Genomic DNA, 20,315 nt, shown 5'->3' with positions numbered 1-20,315 from the left:
ATCTTTATTTTCGCAAGCTTTATGGTTTGCAATTAAGACATGATTATATTTTAAAAGTGGGATAAAAGTATTACTAAATCCAACCAAATATTTGTTAAAAGTTGTCAGTATTATCATTATGTGAGTAAAGTGAAAATATCCAGTGATTGCAGAAATGGTTTGCAAAGATAATGAACATTTTATTGAATAAAGTAATGAGTGTTTTTAAATATTAAACTAATATTTTATTTCATATTTTAAAATAAAACGCGTGGATGGCACTTAGAGCATCAAACCACATGTTTTTTTGAAAAAGCAAGTATGAATATAATAAATATTCTACTTGTACATTAGTAATAAACACCTGTTTATTAACAGGCCGGAAAATCAAATTAGTCTAACAATCAGTGTTTATGTCTGACAGCTTTAATTACATTAGCTAATGCATTGCCAACATGGCCAATGCTAACGGTTTCCATCGATTTAATATATGCTTAAAGATATGCAAATACATTCATCCATTCCAATAAATGACGTGCGATTAATATAGAACTTGATTATCAATAAAACTCATTCGAATGATGCTTACCATATGCGCGGGCGCAAGCACACACACAGATTTTGTAGCCGTGGGTGTTATCTCGAATAGTACATATAACGATCAAATTTCCTGGTATACTTCTCAAACTTTTAACCGGCTATTATCTTTAAATCGTAATACAGTAGTTATAAACAATTTGTAATAACATCATTAATTTTTGCGTGAACGTTTTGTGTCTATTGCGTTTTGTCAGAAAACCTTAGATGAAACTCTTGTGAAAATGCGATTAGCCGCCATTCAGAAACTTTCCAGAAAATCTGTAAGTTAAATATGAATTGTTAGAAATTATGCCAATCATTATTCTCGCAATAATTGTGTAAATTATTCATAAGAGACATTGAAAAAGTGTAAGATTGAAAAAAATTATCAATAGTTACCTATCATTAAAAGCGTCATTTTTGTATATATTGAGTATTTTCCATAGTTTAAAAGGTACATTTTTAAATAATATACAGTAAACTTTCGGAAATTATGGTGATACTGCATGGTTAGAATATATAGACATTTCAAATTACAATTAGTAGAAAGACAACACTTAAATATTGCTTGAATAAGGCCTTCAGAGATCAAACTCTAGTTTCAACCATTAAACAGTTCAAGATAGTGGATATTCACGTTTATGCAAAATAGAACTATTGGGTATAAAAAATTAATCCAAATTAAAATACTTTATTTTCATGCATCATTTCTTCACAATTTCAATAATTCTTAAAATTTTGAAAATGAATATTAATATCTCAGTTGTCATCCATTATAGGTCCAAGCGAAAAGAGCTTCAGAGTTAGGTCATTAAAAAAAACATTTAAAAATTATGAACCGTGGGCCAAACCAAGTGGTCAAATGCGTTGTAACCATCCGATCTAATAGAAGTTTGTTAAGTTACTTTGTCACATTTGCACATACTTGAAAGAAGGCTATTATAGCTGCTGAACCGGAAGCCCTAGGTTGAATTCCATGAACACTTTAATATTAGGGGTTATAGTTTGTTTTACATTTATATCTATTCTAATAGACCGGGACACACATTTTTATCACCGTATTATAACATGTTATTAGCCATTTTCCAAATTGCAAAACTTGTAGTTTAAGTTAAGTCTAAATAAAATTAACAATTTAAGCGTTCTTAAAATATACAGTTCTTCTATGAAGTTACGTAGGACATAAGTTCAACTAAAAGCGTAACTTTAAATCTTTTATAGATATAGTTACGAAATCGAACACCATATGAAAATAATCTACAGTACGTGGGCATGATAGAAGAAATTTGTTATTTCAGAGCAATATCATTGATTGATATTATGTTAGTGATGTGAATGATGCGTCCAGCTCTATTTAACCTTACGCTTAGTGAAGCGTCTGAAATCTGGCGCTGTCTCAGACATGAATCCTGGAATCTGGAGTCCACGACCGTCTGAAGAGATGAAAAAAGTCGACGGCGAAGCTAAAAACGAACTCTTTATATCGTTTCGAAATCAGAGACAAAGAGACTACAACATATTGCGAATCTAGGTAAAGGCGTATTCTCATTGTTTAATCAGATTCACAATTGAGTAAACTGCGATGTTTTATGCGATATTTAATTTCCTAATCCTACGGACACATAGACAGACAATCATACAGAAAAGAAGTATGAAATAATCAGTAGACAAAAGAGAAATTATGTCATTTTAGTGGACTATAAGCTTCAATGACGCTCAGCCAAATTCCACGGTCGAACGTGCACCATCATAGAACTCTCTCTCATGTTTGTCTATGGATATATGAATTTTCATACTGCATTGAATGTCCATAAATGAAATATCTTGCCACATTTTACATTCACAATTTTTAACTAAGCTAGGTTTCATAGTGTGTTAAAGTAACAAAAGGGAGCTAAGGAGGTTAATATAGCGCGAGAGTATTCTCAAATCAAATATTGTCACCGTTTTTAACAATGACTTTCCACAATATTGTTAGTTTTCTATTTACTCTATGAATAAAGGTCTCACGTGTGAAATATGTCAAATGCTTGTACTCAGTTTGCTTACACGTTTATGTACTAATCTATATCCTCGTTGCTATTGTAATTACCCACAAGATATATATAAAAACGTTAGCGCTCAGCCAATTACAAAGGAATGACATTTTAATTCACAAATCAGTGTTTTCCACAGACAGGAATACGTATTTTCCCGCCCACGAGTAATACATTTCTCTAACGCTCAGCCAATTACAACTTGTTTGAAAAATTTTTAAAGATTCTTTTTGGTATATTTTGTATACAAAATCAGCATATCGCAATTATTCTCATGATATTCTAGGAAAAGTTTCACACTTCACTAATCATGGACCTCAGAGGGAAAAATCACACCCAGTTAGAAAGTTTATATGTATAGTAAAAAAGTAGTTTGTAAAAAAGTTAGATGCCCCCAAAATATCCCGAACAAATTGAAACTTAAAAAAAATTAATGCTATAAATAATATCGCACTCATTCAAAGATAAAAAGCATACTTTAGGATTTATTAAAAAAGTTAAAAGTATTCCAGAATAGTTCTTAAAAATTTATTAGCGCAGATGAGGAAAGATTAATTCTGTTAGTGAATTAATACTATGTCAGTGAATTAATACTATGGCCAGAAATTAGAAGATTCATTTGAAGCTCGAATTTGTAATAATAATTCGCGCGTAGGGTAAAAAGTCATTAACTACTCAAATATTCTTATGAATATGGTGATGCATTGAGTTGAAAATCACTAAAAAGAGATGTGATTCTGTATCATAACGAAGCTTTCCAGTGCGTATTTATATTCTCTAATAACGTAAGAACGTAAGAAACTTGTAAAAGAACTTTGGGAGAGCTCTTCCCTAATTTTTTAACATCTCTAATTTTGGTATCAACTGATTTTTACTTGTTTTGACCAACTAAATATGTGTTGGGTGGATAAAATAAGGAGGATGTCAGGAAATTTGTTGTGGGTGGCTCAATGTCAAGACATTTTTAACAGCCGGTAAATAAAATTAGTATTAATCATGCGAACAGATACACTGATTTAGGTAAACAAGTATTATACTACAAAGAATAATAAATTTAATTTTGTAACAGTACGCGATTTTTCTTTAAAATAATTTGTCTCTGTAATAATAATTATGTAGGTATAATACAAATTGTTCAAGACAAGTTGTGTTTCAATATTATAACATAGCTAATGCGTAAAAACTTTAAACAATTAGCACGAACCACTCGTATATAGTTCAAATCTTGTGATATAAATTTCCATTCACGTTAAATTGATTATTGTTTGGGGTGAAGCTGTGTACAAGTAATTAATTTAATATATTATCACGACAAGGAGCACTGATGTGTTAAATGTTTAATTGTTCATAAATTGTAAAGCACTTTATAAATTCAGTTAGATAAACTTATTTACACTTCCATTAATGAATAACTTTGAATAAGAATAATGTTTTACGGGTGAATAAAAAGTAAGAAGACAGGTTTCTATCATAACATTTCAGAAATCAGAGTAACAAACTCTTAATCAGGGTTGTTAGTCTTTAAATGTTTAATGGGTTTCAGAATGCACTTAGCTTAATATTAATTATTCAGTTGAAACATTCCACAGGGCTTACAGCTTTTACAAGTATTTTGATGTTACGTGAAATAACAGAGGGAGATAGATCTCTCAATATTACAGTTTGATAGATCTGTTAATGAATGTAAACATTTTCTACGCAGTGATCGAATTATTTTATTATATCATTTTCAAGATTTGGTGATGCAGGTTGTTATGAAAGAGGATGATTTATTCAGTTTAATTACACCTAAGTACCATGAAGTACTTATACATAAATCCAGGGCTTAATTATGCTTTGATGAAAAATCTATTAACTAAAGTTAAATTTTTATTCTTTTTAAAAATAACAGTAATTAAGATAGAGAATAGTTTTTAAGTGCGTACCACAGTATACTCTATTGAGTGTTGGGTTTATCTCCAGTTCACACTCCTCGTAGTGTAACTTGAGCGTCTGGGATCTGACGCTTTTACAGACTTCACTCCTGGATCTGGTACTAAAAGTCGGCAATGAAGAAGCTCAAAATGAAATCTTTACATTGTTTCGATATCAGAGATATTTGGACAGAAAATTAGAATGTAATATATTCTGCTGTATATGTATTCGAATTGTTTCATCGGGTGCACAGTTGAATGCACTACGATGTTTTGGACGCAACCTACATTGTTGAAGTTCCTTACTAGTTGTATTTTTACGGTGAAGACAGTAAACAATGTAAAGCAGTTCGAATATTTGTTTTAACCTCGTAATTTTCTAAGGTGGCTTCCTCAAATAGGTTTATATTATAAAAACTTTATTCCTACTGTTATATAAGGTACCTATAATATACAATATTATTACAAAAGCCGTTACACTTACCTAAAATGTTCTTGCCTAAGGCGTATGACAACAATCGATTTGCTACAGCAATAGTCGACAATGAGTATCATTATACTATATGAATTTGGCTGCCTCAGTCCAACATTGATAATATTTACGATTTAAGTACTGTATTATAAGGATAGCGTCGTTACATGCACGTTTTAAATACTCGTATATGATAAAAGCAATATGGAATGACCCCATCAATATCCTGCAGCGACGGTAGCATTTATTTGGCTAATGTTGCATACTTTAGGGCTAGGCGTTCTCTTCACCCCTTTACACCCCATAAATCGTCTGGCGAAGCGGATACAGGCCAGAGTGCACAGATAAATAGCAGATCATTACAGAGATCTGCCGATGGTCGATGGTGTGTTTCAGCTCGTTTGCATTTTTATGTCTGCATAGAAGCGTATTATGCTATCAATTATAAAAGTAGTTTTTAGTTTGTAGGATCCCTTTTGTGGTTACTTACTCCTGTTTAATGGTTTTAAATTTTTCCTTTATGCCTTGGGCTTGCTGCTATCTAATTATGTATATTAATTAAAATTGACTTCATTATTCAATCTAAAATTCAAGTGACTTGAATGCTTATATTCTTGTCGGAAATCCTTATTTTAATGATCAAAGCAAGAGTTTTGAATGGGTATGTAATAGAAACTTCAGTTTGACAATTATTACATATAAATGAATTGTTACATAAAAAGGAAACAAAAACTTAAACGTACTTATCAAAATAAAATATTGTTTACGATTATGATCAGTTTAAATCAAGCTCTTAATTAGTTACCGTGACGAATTAAGAGCTCCGAAACCCGAAACTCATCATGGTATCTGAGTTGTTTTGGAAGGGAGACTCTAAGCTTTACCTTAATACTGATGAGTTTTGACATCATACTTTAATAAATCAATATCAACTGTTAACAGAATACGGGAAACTTAGTGATCGTGTTTTACAAAGTAGTGATTGCTACCTGATGTACTTTTCAGTAAACGTATTTTACTATTTTAGGTTACAAATAAGTCTGAAGGTTTATTTGAACAAATATTCAAAATAAAATCAATTAAAAAAGCTTTGAATGTTTATGTACCCTAATGAAGAAAAAAAACTTAAATTATGAAATTCAAGGGGAACTAGACATAAATATTAACGTCCTTATAAAATAGCTGTTTTTGAATGTGCAGGTGTCCAATTGCTAATCGTGAAGGTTGAGACTAAAACACAATAAATGAGTTGTAAAGTGTTTATTCGTTAGTTTACATAATTTATTAATGTCATCAATTTATACTTGATTCAACTAAAGTTTATTTAAACATTTTCATTTAAAATAGAGGGCAGTTTCCTATTTACCCCTGATTTTCATCATGGCCATTGCCCCGCCCGAGGTTCTCATCAAACATAGGAGGAGAATCGTTACTATAGTAGATCATATTACAATTGAAACTGTACAAAGTGAAACGGTCACATGATATGTTCTACCTCCACTACACGATCTCCAAGTTTGTGTTTCATTTTTAAGAAAACAAATTCGGGTAATAAATCTTCATTAATCAGTTGAGATAACATATTATAGAATTGAAATGTAGACTTTTAAAAGTAAAATACTGATAATTATGTGTGTGAGACGATAATGGCAAACAGTTTCACAAGAACTTGACGATTTACGCAGAAATATATTAACTTGAATTAAAATTACTAAATTATTTGAAGTGAGAATTTCGGAAAAGCAAAACAGTGGAATAGAAAATGAGCTCCGTCAAAGAGACTCTGTTTTCTGTTTGATGTCCCCTGTTACCTTATTGTTTGTTGTGGCAGCAATCGGGACAAAACAAAACCGCCGTGCCGATGAATTAATAGCAGACTCACTGTTTGTGTCGCCGGAATCGTAACCCAAAGGAAAATTTACGGCTTATTATATATTTATAATACTTCCTTAATTATTTTAAAACTGATATATTGTATTATTATATTTATTATTTCATGTTGTTATATTAAGATAAATATTTTTTTTAATTTTTCATAAAATTGGGGAAACATATTTGTGGATAAGAATTTAGAATTTTAAAAACTCGTTTACATAACAACTAAATATTATACTGTAGTGCAACTCATGAAGAGGACATTTTTATCGAGGAACGGAAAAAGGTTTTAAAAAACAAAATAGTCTATTTCGTTTCTTCAATGTGCATTAACCCACGAGAAGAGACTAATTTAAAGTATGTTTAAAAAAGTATATAAGTGAAGCTCCGAAAAAAGTGTATCTTATATCGAGGATACATAACTTACTGTTTCTCTGTCCAAAAATGGTTTTCATGAAATAGCAAACAACCGTTCACAAAATTAGTGTAAGATCACCACTTCCTATTTTTAAACTGTCCTCTGCTTATTGATGTTAGTTTCTGTCATATCTTCTGTAGCAGATGTTTTTACATACAAATCGGGAAAGAACTGTATGTAAAATGTTAAAATGGCATAAATAGACAATAATTAACTATAATATTACGGTTAATTCATTATAACGTATTGTTTTATTTACATATATTCATGGATAAACTATTTTAAAATTATTGCTTTTGTAAGTAACAGTTTTATGGATCTAAAATTTAATTAAAACATAAGACCAAGTTACAACGGTTGAGAAATACAGTAATAATTTTGCGATTTTTATACAAATTAAGGCTGCAACGACGAGATTTTTCATCATTGTAAGATACATGAATTAAATGAGTACAAATTTGTTTCAATGAGTTTCAGTTTGGCTACAGTTATTGCAGATTTCGGTTTTGAATACAAATACTACAATTTCTATTTTCCCTGAAGACTGTAGCGTACAAGTTTAATTTTATCGTTGTTAACACAAACAATTGCAAGAAGTGATATTTTCCACAGCGAGGACCACATGTGGTTTCCGCGGCAATGATAACAGATGCTGCTCCATTAATCTCATGTGGCTCTAGTCTGTGTGGGGCCACTGCCGCTTGCCGCCGCGTTGCTCTGGTCCCAGTTCCCGCCCTCACTGCCGCCAATGGCCTGAAATACACTTTTTATAACACCTCATTTATCTTTTAATTAATATGAAGTTTGACGTTCTTGTTTGAATTTGGACAAGGAAATGTTATTTAGGCAAATAGCTTTGCCAATATTCTTGAGTTTAACCCTCTTATTAATCTTAGAGGTAAAAAAATAAATTGTACAAAAATACCCATGTCAAAAGAATGTTCCTTATGGTGTATTATTTATACTCGTAAATATTTAATAACTGAAACACTTCATACTTAAAGTCAACGAATGTATACAATAGCTAATATGTTAGTAGAGAGCTAAAGTGAAACAAAACGTCAATGATTGATCATATACATTTGAATAGTAGTAAAAATGATACAGTTTTATTTAGGAAATGTTTCTTTCAACGAAAGTTGGATAAATACGAGAGTGTTGAATGAATGTTCTCGTCCGACAAATCACTCCTGTGTAGCGACAATGAGGTGTTGATCAGCAGCGATGTGACATCACATGTGACAGGCGTCATCTTGTTAGCTGACTCAATTGTTGCTTCTTTACACGGCAGGTGTTTATGTGTTGTGTGCCGCTCCAACAAAAATTGTAATTATACCTGTGCATGTGTACAAAGAAGGGAGGTTTTAAGAGGACTATATAAAGTGATAATTGTACATCACGATAAATTAGGAAAACAAGTGAGTTAACAAATGCTTACTTTTAGATTATTTAAACATTTACTGCCCAACATTGTTATTATAATTAAGTTTCAAAAACAAAAATAACGTGATATCGAAGGGCCCAACATAATATATGAGCCGAAGAAATGGGTTAATGCACAAACGAATGGAAAAACGATCGGATTTCCATTGGGCCTTTTGACCTCACAGTTAATAGGTTAACGGATTAGTTTGGTTACTTGGACTAAGAGGAAACTACATTTCTAGTGTAGTCTCTGGAACCATTCTCTAAACACTTAGTAGACAGACAGACGGATTTTCTTTTGACCTAAACATCTATAGTGGCGTTCCTTTTACCATGACGAACCTATGTTCCTTGTTTAAAGTCTCCGGAACCTTTCTATAACACTTAGTAGACAGACAGACAGAAGGATTTTCTTTTGACCTAAACATCTATAGTGGCGTTCCTTTTACCATGACGAACCTATGTTCCTTGTTTAAAGTCTCCGGAACCTTTCTATAACACTTAGTAGACAGACAGACAGAAGGATTTTCTTTTGACCTAAACATCTATAGTGGCGTTACTTTTACCATGACGAACCTATGTTGCTTGTTTAAAGTCTCTGGAACCTTTCTATAACACTTAGTACACAGACAGACAGACGGATTGTCATTAGAACCAACAATCTATAGTGACCTTTTAACCAAAAGGAACCTATGTTGCTTGTTTAAAGTCTCTGGAACCTTTCTATAACAATTAGTACACAGACAGACAGACGGATTGTCATTAGAACCAACAATCTATAGTGACCTTTTAACCAAAAGGAACCTATGTTGCTTGTTTAAAGTCTCTGGAACCTTTCTATAACACTTAGTACACAGACAGGACTCATTTGACCTAAACATCTATAGTGGCGTTCCTTTTACCATGACGAACCTATGTTGCTTGTTTAAAGTCTCTGGCACCTTTCTATAACACTTAGTACACAGACAGACAGACGGATTGTCATTAGAACCAACAACCTATAGTGACCTTTTAACCAAAAGGAACCTATGTTCATTGTTTAAAGTCTCTGGAACCTTTCTATAACACTTAGTAGACAGACAGACAGACAGACGGATTTTCTTTTGACCTAAACATCTATAGTGGCGTTCATTTTACCATGACAAACCTATGTTACTTGTTTAAAGTCTCTGGAACCGTTCTATAAAACTTAGTACACTGACAAGCAGACGGATTGTCATTAGAACCAACAATCTATAGTGACCTTTTAAACAAAAGGAACCTATGTTGCTTGTTTAAAGTGTCTGGAACCTTTCTATAACACTTAGTACGCAGACAGACAGACGGATTGTCATTAGAACCAACAATCTATAGTGACCTTTTAACCAAAAGGAACCTATGTTGCTTGTTTAAAGTCTCTGGAACCGTTCTATAACACTTAGTAGACAGACAGACAGACGGTTCTTCTTTTGACCCAAACATCTATAGTGGCGTTCCTTTTACCATGACGAACCTATGTTCCTTGTTTAAAGTCTCTGAAACCTTTCTATAACACTTAATGCACTGACAAGCAGACGGATTGTCATTAGAACCAACAATCTATAGTTACCTTTTAACAAAAAGGAACCTATGTTGCTTGTTTAAAGTCTCTGGAACCTTTCTATAACACTTAGTACACAGACAGACAGACGGATTGTCATTAGAACCAACAATCTATAGTGACCTTTTAACCAAAAGGAACCTATGTTGATTGTTTAAAGTCTCTGGAACCTTTCTATAACAGTTAGTAGACAGACGGATTTTCTTTTGACCCAAACATCTATAGTGGCGTTCCTTTTACCATGACGAACCTATGTTCCTTGTTTAAAGTCTCTGAAACCTTTCTATAACACTTAATGCACTGACAAGCAGACGGATTGTCATTAGAACCAACAATCTATAGTGACCTTTTAACCAAAAGGAACCTATGTTGCTTGTTTAAAGTCTCTGGAACCTTTCTGTAACGCTTAGTACACAGACAGACAGACGGATTGTCATTAGAACCAACAATCTATAGTGACTTTTTAACCAAAAGGAACCTATGTTGCTTGTTTAAAGTCTCTGGAACCTTTCTATAACACTTAGTACACAGACAGACAGAAGGATTTTCTTTTGACCTAAACATCTATAGTGGCGTTCCTTTTACCATGACGAACCTATGTTCCTTGTTTAACGTCTCTGGAACCTTTCTATTACACTTAGTAGACAGACAGACAGAAGGATTTTCTTTTGACCTAAACATCTATAGTGGCGTTCCTTTTACCATGACGAACCTATGTTCCTTGTTTAAAGTCTCTGGATCCTTTCCATAACACTTAGTAGACAGACAGACAGAAGGATTTTCTTTTGACCTAAACATTTATAGTGGCGTTCCTTTTACCATGACGAACCTATGTTCCTTGTTTAAAGTCTCCGGAACCTTTCTATAACACTTAGTAGACGGACAGACAGAAGGATTTTCTTTTGACCTAAACATCTATAGTGGCGTTCCTTTTACCATGACGAACCTATGTTGCTTGTTTAAAGTCTCTGGCACCTTTCTATAACACTTAGTACACAGGCAGACAGACGGATTGTCATTAGAACCAACAACCTATAGTGACCTTTTAACCAAAAGGAACCTACGTTCATTGTTTAAAGTCTCTGGAACCTTTCTATAACACTTAGTAGACAGACAGACAGACAGACGGATTTTCTTTTGACCTAAACATCTATAGTGGCGTTCATTTTACAATGACGAACCTATGACCTTCTTTAAAGTCTCTGGAACCGTTCTATAACACTTAGTACACTGACAAGCAGACGGATTGTCATTAGAACCAACAATCTATAGTGACCTTTTAAACAAAAGGAACCTATGTTGCTTGTTTAAAGTCTGTGGAACCTTTCTATAACACTTAGTACACAGACAGACAGACGGATTGTCATTAGAACCAACAATCTATAGTGACCTTTTAACCAAAAGGAACCTATGTTGCTTGTTTAAAGTCTCTGGAACCGTTCTATAACACTTAGTAGACAGACAGACAGACGGATTTTCTTTTGACCCAAACATCTATAGTGGCGTTCCTTTTACCATGACGAACCTATGTTCCTTGTTTAAAGTCTCTGAAACCTTTCTATAACACTTAATGCACTGACAAGCAGACGGATTGTCATTAGAACCAACAATCTAAAGTGACCTTTTAACAAAAAGGAACCTATGTTGCTTGTTTAAAGTCTCTGGAACCTTTCTATAACACTTAGTACACAGACAGACAGACGGATTGTCATTAGAACCAACAATCTATAGTGACCTTTTAACCAAAAGGAACCTATGTTGCTTGTTTAAAGTCTCTGGAACCTTTCTATAACAGTTAGTACACAGACGGATTTCCTTTTGATCCAAACATCTATAGTGGCGTTCCTTTTTACCATGACGAACCTATGTTCCTTGTTTAAAGTCTCTGAAACCTTTCTATAACACTTAATGCACTGACAAGCAGCACTTAATGCACGGATTGTCATTAGAACAACAATCTATAGTGACCTTTTAACCAAAAGGAACCTAGTTGCTTGTTTAATGTCTGGGACCTTTCTGTAACACTTAGTTTCAAGACAGGACAGACGGATTGTCAGAACAACAATCTATAGTGACTTTTTACCAAAGGAACCTATGTTGCTTGTTTAAGTCTCTTTTATTAACACTTAGTACACAGACAGAGCATTTTCTTTTTGACCTTCTATAGTGGCGTTCCTTTTACCATGACGAACCTATGTTTTCCTTGTTTTAACGTCTCTGGAAGTAGACAGGACAGACAGAAGATTTTCTTTGACCTAAACATCTATAGTGCCGTTCCTTTTACCATGACGAACCTATGTTCCTTGTAAAGTATCTGGATCTTTCTATAAACTTAGTAGACAGACAGACAGAAGGATTTCTTTTGACCTAAACATTTATAGTGGCGTTCCTTTTACCAGACGAACCATGTCCTTGGGTTAAAGTCCGGAACCTTTCTATAACATTAGTCTTTTCTTTTGACCTAAACATCTAAAGTGGCGTTCTTTTACCATGACGAACCTATGTTCCTTGTTTAAAGTCTCTGAAACCTTTCTATAACACTTAATGCACTGATCATTAGAACCAACAATCTATAGTTATAACCACAAGGAACCTTGTTGCTTGTTTAAAGTCTTGGGACCTTTTCTGTAACACTTAGTTCACACCTTGTCATTAGAACCAAATCTATAGTGAATTTTAACCAAAAGGAACTATGTTGCTTGTTTAAAGTCTCTGGAACCTTTCTATAACACTTAGTAACACAGACAGACAGAAGCGATTTTCTTTTGACCTAAACATCTATAGTGGCGTTCCTTTTACCATGACGAACCTATGTTCCCTTGTTTAAACGTCTCTGGAACTTTTCTATAACACTTAGTAGACAGACAGACAGAAGGATTTTCTTTTGACCTAAAATCTATAGTGGCGTTCCTTTTACCATGACGAACCTATGTTCCTTGTTTAAAGTATCTGGATCCTTTCTATAACACTTAGTAGACAGACAGACAGAAGGATTTTCTTTTGACCTAAACATTTATAGTGGCGTTCCTTTTACCATGACGAACCCATGTTCCTTGTTTAAAGTCCGGAACCTTTCTACTAACACTTAGTAGACGGACAGACAGAAGGATTTTCTTTTGACCTAAACATCTATAGTGGCGTTCCTTTTACCATGACGAACCTATGTTCCTTGTTTAAAAGTCTCTGAAACCTTTCTATAACACTTAATGCACTGACAAGCAGACGGATTGTCATTAGAACCAACAATTATAGTGACCTTTTAAGAAAAAGGAACCTATGTTGCTTGTTTAAAGTCTCTGGAACCTTTCTATAAACACTTAGTACACAGCAGACAGATAGACGGATTGTCATTAGAACCAACAATCTATAGTGACCTTTTAACCAAAAGGAACCTATGTTTGCTTGTTTAAAGTCTCTGGAACCTTTCTATAAACAGTTAGTAGACAGACGGATTTTCTTTTGACCCAAACATCTATAGTGGCGTTCCTTTTACCATGACGAACCTATGTTCCTTGTTTAAAGTCTCTGAAACCTTTCTATAACACTTAATGCACTGACAAGCAGACGGATTGTCATTAGAACCAACAATCTATAGTGACTTTTAACCAAAAGGAACCTATGTTGCTTGTTTTAAAGTCTCTGGAACGTTTCTGTAACACTTAGTACACAGACAGACAGACGGATTGTCATTAGAACCTACAATCTATAGTGACTTTTTTAACCAAAATGAACCTATGTTGCTTGTTTAAAGTCTCTGGAACCTTTCTATAACACTTAGTACACAGACAGACAGAAGGATTGTCGCTAGAACCAACAATCTATAGTGACCTTTTAACCAAAAGGAACCTATGTTCCTTGTTTAAAGTCTCTGGAAACTTTCTATAACACTTAGTACACAGACAGGACTCATTTGACCTAAACATCTATAAGTGGCGTTCCTTTTACCATGACGAACCTATGTTCCTTGTTTTAAAGTCTCTGGAACCTTTCTATAACACTTAGTAGACAGACAGACAGACGGGATTTTCTTTTGACCTAAAACATCTATAGTGGCGTTCCTTTTACCATGACGAACCTATGTTCTTTGTTTAAAGTCTCTGGAACCTTTCTATAATACTTAGTAGACAGACAGACAGAAGGATTGTCATGAGAACTAACAATCTATAGTGACCTTTTAAACCAAAAGGACCCTATGTTGCTTGTTTAAAGTCTCTGGAAACCTTTCTATAACACTTAGTACACAGACAGACAGAAGGATTGTCGCTAGAACCAACAATCTATAGTGGCGTTCCTTTTACCATGACGAACCTATGTTCCTTGTTTAAAGTCTCTGGAACCTTTCTATAACACTTACTAGACAGACAGACAGACGGATTTTCTTTTTTTGACCTAAACATCTATAGTGGCGTTCATTTTACCATGACGAACCTATGTTCCGTGTTTAAAGTCTCTGGAACTTTTCTATAACACTTAGTAGACAGACAGACAGAAGGATTTTCTTTTGACCTAAACATCTATAGTGGGCGTTCCTTTTACCATGACGAACCTATGTTCCTTGTTTAAAAAGTCTCTGGAACCTTTCTATAAACACTTAATGCACTGACAAGCAGACGGATTGTCATTAGAACCAACAATCTTTAGTGACCTTTTAACCAAAAGGAACCTATGTTGCTTGTTTAAAGTCTCTGGAACCTTTCTATAAACATTTAATGCATTGACAAGCAGACGGATTGTCATTAGAACCAACAATCTTTAGTGACTTTCCTAGTACCAAGAGAAACCTATGTATCTCAAGTATTTCAACAATAAATCTATAGGTAATAAATGCATCGGCGTAACAACGTGCTTATGATATAAAATTGAAAGAGTAAAATGATAAACCAATAATATGTACACAACGTACTTTAAAGCTTTGCCTTGAGACATTTCTAACATATCGTTCGTGTTAAATCGATATATGAAAACTTTCACGGCATGTCTTTTTTCTTTTTACATTCTTTTAACAAAGAGTGTTTTTTACAGACTAGCCGATTAAGTTTAAAAGGTATAAATTTAGATAAATAACCCAATAAAATTTTTTAAATCTATTGACAAATCCAATCACTATATGGGCTGGACAATTTTCATTTCTGATTATCTGTCTGTACACTATCCCAAGAGAGAACTGACTTGAATTGAATGTATTGTGTAATTACGTGGTATGGTGTACTCGTAACAAGTTATTGGCTGAACGTTAGCGAAACATATTACTGGAGGACATGGGAAAATTTCATTTCTATGTGCTGCTCATACGATATCTTGTGAACTAACTGACCTATGACCTTGAAGTTTTGCAAAAAGCGTAATTTCTCTGTTGAAAGCATTGAGTTAGATTTTAATATATTTCACTTTATGGGATTTGGGCGAAAGTCAGAGAACATTTTTGTACAGGTCTTATGGGTAAAAGTAATGTCAACGAGACAATTATTGCAGTATAAATCAATTAACCATACGACGTTATAACACGTGACATAGTAAGTCCAACTACTAGCAAGGTATCTCGAGGGAGATGTCCGTTTATCTGAGAAAATGCTCAAGAACGAAATAAGATATAGGCTAAAGAAATCGGCAAAGCCTTATATGAGACAATTCCTACTTTCTAATAAATCATTTAAATTTTATAGCTATCAAAACATTTTAAAAAGGTTTAAATATGCAACTTTGTCAAATAAAGTTTATTAAAAACTTATCATACCATGTACCATGTAGTGGTGTATGGTTTATAGAAGTTGATCCTAAATATATGTTTATACTTTTTTGTACCTAAGTTCTACTTCCTAATAACACATACAAAACTGAAAGATATGTATCTTGAACGGTTAGCCGGGGCAGTTCCGGTCTGACACTGGCAGAGGGATGAATGTGAGATTGTGTGTGAAAAAGTTCATTTAGCAATAAATACTTTAATTTATTTGTATATTAAAAATATAAATTTATATTATGTTTTAAGAATAGTAGAGATGGTTAATTTATTAATGTGTTAAATTTTAATTATTACACGTTAAAATATTACATTAATTTCACTACTTTGTGTAAATGTAATTATTTCTTTATTTTATTATCTTTATTATGTTTTGTTTTATTCTTAGGTAATATTTATTATTAATGTTTTAAATTTTACATTGCAACAGGTTAAGTGTAAGAAAGGGCCATGCGGCCCTAACTTTGCCTGTAAAAATAAAGAATTTTTCATTTCATTTCATACAATTGTACAACTTATTTAATGCCGTATTTATGGGATTTTTGTACATGTTAGCGAACATTTTTATATCGTTCTAATAATAATAGCATACACAGTTAGTGGTATAGGGTTCATAGAAGTTGATTATAAATAAATTGTGGCAGGTTTTGTGACCTGAGTTCTACTCCCTAATAACGCTTATATAATTATACAACTTAGTTAATGACGTACGTATCTAATACCATTTTAGAGCCACAATAAAAACTACTGTTAACTGCACACGATTTAACTAATAGTTATCAAACTAAATAAAGCTACAGATAACATATTAAGCGTATGTTATGAATACGCAATGTTAATGTTTAATAACTCTCATAGTTGCACTTAACATCTTTCTTAACAAATAGTAATTGAAATAACACAATTTAAAATGATTCGAAAACTGTGGAGAACTAATTTTGTATTCTAAATTTTTAACTGCATGTTTCAAGTTTCGACCATATATATTTAATAATGAAAGACGTCCTTGTATTACCTAACTACACCTAAACATCAATACATACTGCGTAACATCACACAAATCCGATAGAGAAACGCAAATACACTGAGATACAGTAAGCATAAGTTACGGCAGGGGTCACTAAGTCAATCAACCGGTCAGTTTGTAAGCCAGGCTAAAGTTCACAGGTCCGAGGCGCCATGTGTCTCCATTACGACCTCTCCTGCCAGGAGAACTTTACTCAGAGTCGACTCTACTGGAAGACATTCTGATTTAAACTGGTCTAAGTTACATGGAGTAAACCCTTCAACTAACTTGTACCACTCTAGGTATTCTGTAAACCTACTAGATTGGTTTGTAATATTAATCTTTTGAATAGAATTATTTAAACCTTTATTTTCAGTAATTGCTTGTGTGTCTGGCGGCTAAGTGTTAATCTTAAAGCAAAAGATTAAAAAATAATTATATACGAAAGGTAGTACAAAAATTTGTTATGAAATTCTAATGGTTATAAAATCAGATCAATGGTTAAATAGTTTTAAAAGGAGTTTCAACATACAAGAACTTACCTTACATCACCTAATAGTATTTTGAATTTAAAATTTATAAAGAGTGAGGTTTGTATGTTGGGAGTTTAAATATTAATCACCTAATGACAATGACACAACAATGACATTGAGTTTCAATGTTAGTTTAATTTTGTTTGAGGTTAAGTGGTAGAGAGGACTTTATAGTCGTAACATCACCTCTAATAAAGACATTTTTATTTCACTTAAAATCCAATGGACAAATTTAGACAGCATTTGAAATGTTTATTGCTTGGAAATAAGAATAAGATTTTCTTCCATAATAATACTTATTGCACAAGATTTATTTGAGAATTTTGTATTTGAAAAAACAAAATACCGTATATCGTAGTGCACTGCTAATACTTATGGTAGTAGTATTACCTAAAATAGATTAGATACTTGAAATTATTTTCCGATGCCGTTGAGCGGCGGCATACTTACAGTTTGTAGGTGAAGGAACAGAAACTGAGGCACCGCTCTGTAACTATAATTTGAAGAAGCAAACAAGGACTGAAACTCCTAGACAGCGATAAAAGTAGGATGATATAGCGAATAGAGATTGGAACGCTACGGCATACAGTGAAATGTATAGGATTTGCATATTTTCATGCCTTTGAAGAACTAATACCTATGAAACAAACAGAGAGAGCGAACTGATTGGCGCGCAAAGTAGGTATGTATTATGTATATAAATTCAACTGTAGCGAAAGAAATGTAATCAGTTCGATCTAGAGTACTCTTACAGACAAAAATCTGAAATAAGCACCATCTCAATTTTGCTTATCTTCTAACCCTGTTAAAAATAAATACTGCAATATTGCGTATTTCCATTTAAAAATAATTATATAGCTCCTTCATATAGCATTATAAATGGATACACTAAAAAGGTTATGGGCTTTTACTGTATTATTCCTCTTTACTGGCTTAAAATATTTAAAGTGTCAATGAAATGCGTTTATTCTAATAAATATCACGGATTTTTGCATATAAATTCTATTTGTTTCATTGTTACTAAAAAATACTGGTTCACCTCGGACTTCAGTGCCTCTAAATGTTCATTTTATTCGTGAACGGATAAAAAGATTGGAATATCTTCCAATGACCAAATACTTATCACTAAGTTGTTTGACAGTTTGTAAAAATGTCGTGCAAAGCTTTATATTATTTGTTTTGCTTATTTTGTGTACTACAGTCTTAATAACCATGTAATATTTGTTTAACGTCGTAAATTTTCAGGACAAAAACTAAGAAAAAGCGACGTTTTAATACGAGTTTTCCAATGTCACTCTTAGGCAGAAAATAATAAAATACTTACGACAACTACGATTGAAAACAATTCAAATTAAACCAATCGCAAATAACTGCTATGACCCGTGTTAGTTAGGTCGAAATTACCTAAATTAAAACAGGACATATTGTAGATAGTAACTCTAAGGTTAAAACTGCCGCACATCATTGTAAATGTACAAGTATGTAAATGCAATAAATGTAAAAATGGCGGAACCTGTCACCACATACTGGCCTGAGATACATATGGAACATGTACACGTATCCTTCGTATGGGGTTTTTGTGTTAAAAGAATGTCTCTTCAATGGCCCCTGGGATGTTTCAGTAAAATCAAAGATTCATTTAAAATTGCTTGGAATACAAAAAAGTGTTTGATTTTAGTAATCCTACTACATGCATCAAGAATGTAACGCAGAATAGTCTACAATAAATGTGTTCTACTTAATACCAGACATGGTTGTCCAAGCAATGTATTGTAGGATTGGGCACAAGCACTATTGTGGGATAAGCTCCTTTAAATAGGCTACTATAAATGTTCCTCGTAGCGTAACTTACATCTGCTTTCTTGAGCGGGAGATTAGGTTCAGAAACGGCAACCCGTTTAGGAAATATTTTAAAGATAAGTTGCCGTTTCTGAACCAACATTTTTATAATGGTCGTAAAATGGCGTTATATACCTACGGTATTACATAAGTTACAATTATGTAAATGTTTAGGAAGTAGAACTCAGGTCAAGATTATAATCAACTTTTGGACACTACCCACCACTAATTGTGTGCGGTATGATAAGTGTTTAGTAAAAAAATCAAGATTTTCTAACGCCGCATTGTTTAAAAAAACTTATTTATGACGGGTATAAAAGTTACACACCAAGTGTCTCGTGTCAGTCTTTACCGATTCTTAACTGTTTATAGAAACTTTATACTGACTTTAAACTAGGAACGTAGGTTCCTCTTGGTCCAAGGAAGGTCACTATAGATGTTAGGGTTTAATAACAGTCGGTCTGCCCGTCTGTGCGCTAACTGTTTATAGAAACGTTGTATAGACTTTAAACTAGGAACATAGGTTCCTCTTGGTCCAAGGAAGGTCACTATAGATGTTAGGGTTTAATAACAGTCGGTCTGCCCGTCTGTGCGCTAACTGTTTATAGAAACGTTGTATAGACTTTAAACTAGGAACATAGGTTCCTCATGGTCCAAGGAAGGTCACTATAGATGTTAGGGTTTAATAACAGTCGGTCTGCCCGTCTGTGCGCTAACTGTTTATAGAAACGTTGTATAGACTTTAAACTAGGAACATAGGTTCCTCTTGGTCCAAGGAAGGTCACTATAGATGTTAGGGTTTAATAACAGTCGGTCTGCCCGTCTGTGCGCTAACTGTTTATAGAAACGTTGTATAGACTTTAAACTAGGAACGTAGGTTCCTCTTGGTCCAAGGAAGGTCACTATAGACGTTAGGGTTTA

The sequence above is a fragment of the Homalodisca vitripennis genome, chromosome 4, assembly GCF_021130785.1.
Source record: "Homalodisca vitripennis isolate AUS2020 chromosome 4, UT_GWSS_2.1, whole genome shotgun sequence".
Classification (NCBI taxonomy): Eukaryota; Metazoa; Arthropoda; class Insecta; order Hemiptera; family Cicadellidae; genus Homalodisca; species Homalodisca vitripennis.
This window is presented reverse-complemented; position numbering follows the sequence as displayed.